This window comes from Solanum tuberosum, unplaced genomic scaffold, assembly GCF_000226075.1.
Source record: "Solanum tuberosum cultivar DM 1-3 516 R44 unplaced genomic scaffold, SolTub_3.0 scf00176, whole genome shotgun sequence".
Lineage (NCBI taxonomy): Eukaryota > Viridiplantae > Streptophyta > Magnoliopsida > Solanales > Solanaceae > Solanum > Solanum tuberosum.
In genome coordinates this window covers 234,359-243,740 of record NW_006239100.1, presented here as the reverse complement: position 1 = coordinate 243,740, position 9,382 = coordinate 234,359, and positions in this window count along the sequence as shown.

Here is a 9,382-nt window from a genome sequence, read left to right as displayed (position 1 = left end):
ATACGATTATAATTAAAAATTAAAAAATTGATGCTAAAACTTGAAGTTTGAATAAGATTGCTCCTCCAAAATACACCAATATAATACAAATCTTCAATTGCGAAATAATAAAATTAAATCTTTGAGAGAGATTGAGAGAAAATTGAAAATTGTTTGTTGTGTAATTAAAATGTGAAGGGTGGGGGGTATTTATAATTTTTTTGTGAAAGGGTGTCTGTTGGGAGGCTAGAGGGTTGTGGGGTGGGTGGGGGTTGATGTGTTAGGGGGGAGGGGAAGCTAAAATATAGTCGTTGGGGCTTAGTGGCGTTTGGCCCCCCAATGGTCATATTGGGAATTTGGGATTCTTAAACCTCCCATGGAATCGACTGAACCGGAAATGGGATGAACCAATACAAACTGGTGTCGGTATACAGGTACCAAAACATTGTACCATCCCGTTCTGTACCAGATACTACGGAATCAAAATAGACCAGAATGTTTTCCGAAAAACCCTTTATTTGGATTTTCGCAATCCTATCTAATATTCTCGTTATACATGAAACATCAATCTTAAAGACAAATTATGAAATTGCCTATCATTCCCCTAAAAATTGCCAACAATTTGTGAGAAAAACTAGCAGATCCTATTAGCCTTACAGGTCCAAATGGGTCCAAATAGAATGTTGACTTTACATGCTGATAAAAAGAATTTGTGGACAACTATCTCCTTTAGGAAAATGACTACTTTGTATTTGAGCACAATGGAGACTTGCAGTTTGATGTGTAAGTGTTTGATAATCAGAGCTCATTTGAAAAAGCAGTTTCATATTTATTCAAAATATATCATCATATCAAATACTAAAACATAAAACATATAGTTTTTGTTGTTCGTAAATATAAAAAAAAGCCATCTTCTTCAAGGTAAGGGGTCCACAAAGTCTTTCCAACCACATATATATCATTTTGAGTCAACCCTTGATTTTATTTTGCACCACTTGAATTTTATAAACTTTATGATTTGCTAGTTTTTCTACAAATTTATGAGGAATGTCTTGCAGTCTCATAACACCTCATTAAGATTGACGTTTCGCATACAACAAAATATTATCTAAGATCACATCAATTCAAACGTTAAGTGTACATAATAAATTCAATTCTACTACAAGGGCAATGAATGTGTTTAGAGTGATGTGAGCACTTCCAAACTATTATCTTGTAATAATATGAGAGTGTTCCATCCACATGTGAATAGATGTTGTGTTCAATCCAAATGAGATATAAAAGGAAAAATAAATATAAGGATTTCAAATCCATGTCTATCGAGAGAAATAAATAACCATATTGTTGAGAATGTAACACTTGCTAGGTTGAAGTTGTCACGACCAAGAATACCGTGAGTGGCACCCACACTAAACCACCTAGTGGGAGAACCATGTACCAACCCAACCAGAAGATATAACAGTCAAACATGAAAGATTTAAAGTAAAATAGATTCAATTCTCATAAACTCTATTAGTTGTCAAACATTTATGGAATTGAAACCCCTAGAATCTAAAAGTCAAAACTCTAAATAGTCAAGAATGGGGATGCAACTCTAAAAACTAGAAAGCATAAATCTAATAGTCTAAATTATCTCTGCCCAAAAATATGGGGAAAGAAACAGAGAAGAATCCATGGTAGCACAGATGAGTAGCTCACGCTTGAATTCGAATGGTCACGTGTCTCAATCTAGTCTCGTGTAAGCTCTCTGAATATACCCTATTGTCAACATGAGAAGAGCAAGTGTATAACCAAAATACAACCTAGTGTACTTATAGGATCATACACCCAGTTCCAAAACATGAATGTAAATAAACAACTACAAAATAGTAAAACAGGTTAACACATATACCACAGCCACAATGTAATACACATTCTGAAACATAAATTCCTTTATCAAATAATGCATGAAACATGTCCCACGTGATAAATAAAGTACACATACATGGTCCTCTCATGGAACGCATAATGTAATACAAATTCCGAAACAATAATGTTCTTAATCAAATAAAGTATGAAACTTGTATCACATGATAACAAAATTCACATACCCGGTCCTCTCACGAAACCCACACACACAAACTGTTAGTGTATCGGCATGGTACCCAAGTCAACTAGTGTTAGTATTCATACCAAGCTTGGTACCCAAACCAACCATTAGTATTCCTATACCAGCATGGTACATGATTCTACAAGCATTCACACAACATGCACAATCATAATCAGAGTGAACAAACACAATTGAAACCACAAGTAAAATAAACAGGTTCATTACATGAGATTATCAATAGGATGCAATTTCATATTCCTTCCCTATATTTTTACCAACATGCATTACACCAATGATAGGATAAAGTATTAGACATGGATAAATACATAACTTGGAAAACACACAACCATCATCTACATTGAAAAAAGTCAGAATGTCTAAAGAACCTGAGCTTTCCCCTTTTGCAATGTCTTGTCTAGTACTTGGTCATAAAAATAAATAAATACCAGAATCAATGGAAATGGCCTAATAATACATGGATTATACTCAAATTCTAACCCAGGACAATTCATGATCACTCTACCAAAACCAGGGCTTTTCCCTTCATTAAATCAAGTCAAAACCCTCCCCAAGAGTAATATTCTAGATCATAAAGCTTCAGAATCAAATTACAAGATAGGAGAATAATGAGCTTACTTTAACCGAAGAATATAATGGAAAAATAGATGGAAACTTCCCTAAATCCCCTTCCCTTCTCCCAATAATGATGTTGCAGAAAAAAAAAAGTTTTAGAACTTTTTTTGCATAAAACCCTAACTTACCCACTATAGAGGCCCAACCCGTTATAGTGGTGTTGCCATAGCGGCTTTTGCCGCTACAGTGCCTTCATAGATGCCCTGATATAACATCTTGATGTCGTCTATAGTGGCTTTCATGAAATCATAAACTCGAAAACCTTTTCATAACATATCATTGATCTTGACGTCCTATACCAACCCTTTCACGCCATGTTCAATTCCGGGAGTTTTACTCACCCAAATTCGATTCAGAAAAGCCCTATGGGTTCCTTATTGACTTAGCTACTAGTAAACATAAACAAAGCTTAGACATATTACCCAACCCATCCCCGAATTTTCCTAGACCGCTCATCGCTCATCGCTCATATTCTATCTAAGACTGTCCTAGCCTAGAATTTAAGTTTCTACCCAAAATATTTTATGGGCGAATTCTTTCATCATTTGGTCTACCCATAACGACATGAGTTGGTTGTTATAATAGATACCAATTTAACCTTCATACATCCTTAAGTGATAAAATACTAATATTGGGTTTCCCTGGCAACTTCCTCAACTGAATGATACTTTCATTCGACCTTCACCAATTTGATCTCCTTTACATTACACTTCCGTACATCCCGATAAAGAATCACAACCATTTCTTCTTCATACTACAAATAGTTTTATAGTACTATTGAGTCCCACTTGTTGATATAATCTCAATACCCATGATACTTCTTTAGCATACACATATGAAAAATATAATGAACATCAGGCATGTAGGATGGCAGTGCTAACATGTACGCCATCGGCCCATACAGTAAATAATCTCAAATAGACTAATGTAATGAGGGCTAAGCTTAACCTTCTTACCAAACCTAATGAATCCTTTGATGGGTGACACCTTCAATAAACATGATCACCAACTTTAAATGTCATGTCCCTTACCTTGCGATCTGCGTACTCTGGGCTGCCATTAGCTTAGCCTAAATAGCCCTCACCCTTGCCTAAGCTTCCTTAACTAAATCAACACCCAAAGACATCACTAGCATCAAACCATCCTATGGACGATTTGCTTCCGTTCCCATAGAGTGCCTCAATAGAGCCATATCAATGTTGGAGTGATAATTGTTATTGTAAAAGAACTCACATAATGGTAAGAACTGATCCTAATGACCCTAAAGTCAGTTACCTACACTCTCAAAATGTTTTTCAATACCTTAATCATCCTCTCCAACTGACCATCCATCTGTGAATATAATGTTGTGCTAAATGTAAGTTGAGTGCCCAACGCCTCATGAAAATTACCCCAAAACATAGAAGTAAATTGAGTATCACAGTCTGAAATGATAAAAAGGGGTGCCCCGTCCAACTTTACGCTCTCCTTGACATAAGTCATAACCAATTTTTGAGAGTTATTATCCCCTATGACTAGGAGAAGGTGGGCAAATTATTAATCTATGAGTGATGACCCAAATTTTGTCATACTATCCCAAAGTCATAAGAAGTCCCACCATGAAATCCATGACTATTATTTCCTACTTCTACTCATAAAATAGGCATCCTTTGAAGTAATCCTTCACACATTTGATTCTCATACTTTACTTGCCTGAAATTTTGACATTTGGACACATACTAAGCAATATCGTTCTTCATTCCACGACACTAATAAAGTTTCATCAAATCTCGATACATCTTGGTCACACTCGGAAGAATGGAATACCGTTAACCGTGAGACGTTTCCAACATAAAATATATCGAATCATCAACATGAGGAACACAAATCCTTCCTCTAAAACTGAGAACTCCACCTGCATCTAGAGTAGCATGTTGGGCCTCCCAAAATACGATTCTATTTGTGATCTTGTTTAAGTCCTCATCCTTAAATTCCTTGGTCTTTATCTCTTCTACAAAAGTTGGGTTAACCTTATACTGGATAATACACCACCTTTCTTTAAGATACACAACTGCATACACTTAGCCTCTAGAGCTGGTATCTCTCTTACTAAGGGTCACTTACACACCCCAAGCAAGAAAAACTGCCATGCTAATTGTCGTTCTGCTTAATGTATGTGCCACAAGAGTGGCCTTAACCGAACGGTAACTTCATAGTCTTTTAACAATTTCATACACATTCTCTGTCTCAGATTCAAATATTTCTTAGTGAACACATGTTGTAAACTCTAATAATTAGTGAATAGCCCACATTTGACTCCAAAAATATTGTGCCGCCAAACTTTGAGAGAAAACACCATCAACTCCAGATAATGGGTTCATTAGTATCTCTCATGAACTTTCAACTGCCTTGAAGTATAGTCTATGATATTCATGTTTTGTATCAACACAAAAACAAAACCCAAATGTGAAGCATCATATTAAAAAATAAAATTGTTACCTTCTATTGGTAATGTTAGAATAGAGGTAGGGGTCAAGAGAGTCATTAGCCTTTGGAAGCTTTCCTCATATTTGTCAGACCACATGAAGGGTACCTCCTTTTGGGTCAGCCTTGTCAGATGCATATGAATAGAAGTAAAGTTCATAACAAATCTACGATAGTAGCTAGCAAGATGCACAACTCCTAACCTCTATCATAGAACAAGGTTGAACCCAATTTTTCACCACCTCAATCATTTCGGGATTCACCATCAGCCATCTTACCACAACAACATGCCCTAAGAAGGCACCCATAGACAACTAGAATTCACATTTTGAAAATTTTGAATACAACTTTTGTTTTCCTAGAAAACCCATAACAATATAAAAGGTATTTGTATGCTCTTCCTTACTCTTCGAGTAGATTAAGATATCTCCAATGAACACAATTACAAAAGAGTATAGGAAAATCATATCATCAAGCTCATGAAAGCTATTGAAGAATTTCTCAACCCTAAATACATAATTAAGAACTCATAATTCCCATACAGGTCCTGAAAGTTGTCTTAGGTATGTCCTTAGCAATAATCTTTAATAGGTGGTACCCTGATCTCAAATCAGTCTTGGAGAATATAGGAAAACCTTGCAACTGGTTAAATAAACCTTACTACTAGATATTTTAATTAATTGAACCCGGAATAAGTTAAATTAATTGAACTCTAAATTACTTTAATCTTGCTTAGTGATATCTTAATCTTAATGTTTATTTTATGTGGTGAATAGTACAACTAGATATAGTAGTATATGCAATATTTTATTTTACTAGTGAATTCAATTACCAAGGGATTATATAATTGTAGTTTGGTTTCTTGTTATTATTGTAATTGTGTGTTACCATCTTTCTAATACTTTTCAAACTGTTGTGATCATGACAAGGAAAATGGCAAACCTTGGGTATCACAAAAGTTTCAAGAAATGTAAAGAGAAATTTGAAAATGTTTACAAGTATCACAAAAGAACCAAAGATGGCCGCGCATCTAAAGGAGATGGCAAAAACTATCGTTTTTCAAACAATTGGAAGGGTTGGAAAACATCACTTCTCAACAAGTGAACGCGTCTAATTTTTCATCTCATCAGAATGTTTCAGCAATGTCGTATTCAACTTCTTCGTCCAATGAGAATATACAAAGAATGGATAAGAAGAAGAGGAAATGGAAGGATTATTTTGAATACGACATTGCTGAAATATTCAGATGCGATGGCAAATTTGACGTGTTCAGTTGTTGAGAAGCGATATTTTCCAACGCTTTCAATTGATTGGAAATACGATAATTTTTTCCATCCACTTCAAATGCACGACAATCTTTGGTTCTCTTATGATACTTGTAAAGATTTCCAAATTTTTTTACATTCCTTGAAACTTTGTGATAATCAAAGTCAGCCTTTTTCCTGGTCATGATAACAACAGTTGGCAAAGTATAGAAAAATGGTAACACACAAGTACAATAATAACCAAATAAAAAACTACAATTATTCAATGCCTTGGTTAATTAATTCACCAGTAAAACAAAATTTTCCAGATAGTACTATGTCTAGTAGTACAATTCACCACATAAAATAAACATGAAGATTAAGATATCACTAATCAAGATTAAGGTAATTTAGAGTTCAATTAATTAAACTACTAGGTTACTCATTCCGGATGGTGACCTTATTCAACTATCTATAATCTATGAACATTCTCAAGATACCAACCATTTTCTTTACAATCAATACCGGAGCACCAAAGGAGAAGTACTGGGACGAATAACACCTTTATCAAGAAGTTCAAATATGATCTTTAAGTGCTTAGAATTATACACCCCTTCATACTCTAATTTTTTACAACCTGGGATCATTAGAGTCATTGTCTTAACATTACAATTGAGCACAACAAAGTGATGGGACAACCAAGTCATACCCAAGATCACATCAAAATCCACCATATCCAGGTTTACTAAATATACCCAAGTCTGAAAACCCACAAACATAAAAAAATCAAGACTGATATACATGTGTGACAACAACAAATTCTCCAACCATAGTGGAAACATGAATATGGGCATCAAGAATACCACAACTCAAGTAGAGTCCAAATGCAAATCAAACAAATAAATATGAATAGGTGGAGCCCATATAAAACAAAATAGATGCTATCTGGTCACAAACAAGAATAGTACCTGTTATAAAATCATATGATTCGTCAACTTCTAATCTTCCAAGAAAAGCATAATACAGAGATCTATCATCATTATGGGAAGCCCCCTACTAGGATGCACATCACTTCTTTTTGCATTTCCATTTCTTTAACTCCACGACCTCCCTGATTGCCTCTTCGCCCACCCTATGGATGTCCTCTGCATTATTATCTCTACCTGCTGGTACTATGGCCTTTACCTATTGTTGCGCCTAGGAAACCATCTGTCGGTGAAACACTCCTTTTTGAATGTCCTTGCTCACCACAACTGAAGCATTTGTGGTCAAGTGAGATCCTATTAGTTGATGAGTAAGAAGCTCTTTGACTACTTTGAGTTAGAGACTATTGTGGAACCCCTGATAACCACTCATAGAAGCGGGCATAGCCGACTTAATCGGACGGGCTGAATACAAAAGTAAAATAAATGAGATTATTGCATGAGATTATCAACATGATGTCATTTCATATTCCTTCCCTATGTTTTCCCCAACATAGTAGACATGCATAATTTCATAACTTGGAAAAAACAACTATTACCTACCTCGAAACAAGCATGAATGCTTTAAAGATCCCAAGTATTCGCCCTTTGGAATGCCTTGGCTTGTCCTGGGTCTGAAAAAATAAGTTAAAACCATAATAAATAAAGAATGGCCTAACAATACCTGAATTATACTCAAATCCTAACCCTATGCAAATTCATGATCATTCTTCCCAAGTCGGATCTTTTCTCACCATTAAATCAAGTCAAATCCTCTCCTAAGAGTAATACCCTAGATTTTAAGGAATAAAAATATTACAAGATAGGGGAATAATAAGCATATCTTTAACAATGAATTTAGTGGAAAAGATGTGGAAACTGCCCTTAATTGCCTTCCCTTCACCCAAGAATGAAGCTACAGAAAATAAGAGGTTTATAGGTTTTTTCTGCATAAAACCCTAATTTACGATTATAGCGGCGTCTTCATAGCGGCTTCCCCTGCCATAATGCCTACACAACCGTTATAGAGCCTGCACAGACATCCCGCTACAGCGGTCTGATGCCATCTATACTGGCTTGCACAGAATCAGAGACTCAGAAAATTTCCAAAAAGTCCCCATTTTGCAACATACCTTCGACCCTTGATGTCCCATACTAACCCTTTCATACCTAGTTCGATTCTAGGATTTTTACTCATCCAAATTTGATTCAAAAAATTCATAAGTGTTGCTTAATGTCTTATGTAAACCAATCTTAGACATATCACCTAAATCATTCCTGGATTTCCCTAGACCTCGCCTCACTCAAACTCCATGTGAAACTGGCCTACCCTAGAATTTTTAAGTCTTACCCAAAAAGTTTTTTTGACCCAATTTTATCACCATTTGGTCTACCCATAATGATCGGAATGGGTTTTTACCTAAGTGCAAAATAATAGGTGAATAAAAGGGAAAAAATGAATGACACAATTTGATTTTGAAAGAATCTAACTCACCATTACATAATCACTGACATTTACTATTAGAGAAAAAATGCATATAATTTAATGTCTCTCTCGTGTTTATATGCCTCCGATTGGCTGTTGAGCTATGCTTTTCTTAACTTGAATTAAGTGAAGCAAACAGATTAGTAAAAGTAGGAACACATATTTACAGAAATAAATATTTCAGGCCCATTATATCACAAATCATGTCAAGTTCATTCTAACATTCATCTCTGGAACCCTTGATCTATAGGTCACACATGGACAAATTTAGTATTGCTACAACATATCCTTCCCTCAGGCATATTAAAGGATAAAGATAAACCCTATGCCAATGAAAATTCAATCTTAACAATAATTCATATGTGAAGATTCAAGCAAGTATAAGGTAAACAAAAAAACAAATGAATTGTCTGTTGATGCCTTTTGATTCGTAAAAATGCATTCTTTTTGGACCACTAAAATATTTACTAAATGAAATATTTTTATGTTTCTAATAATAGAGTTTCACAGAATTAAGATTGGAAGA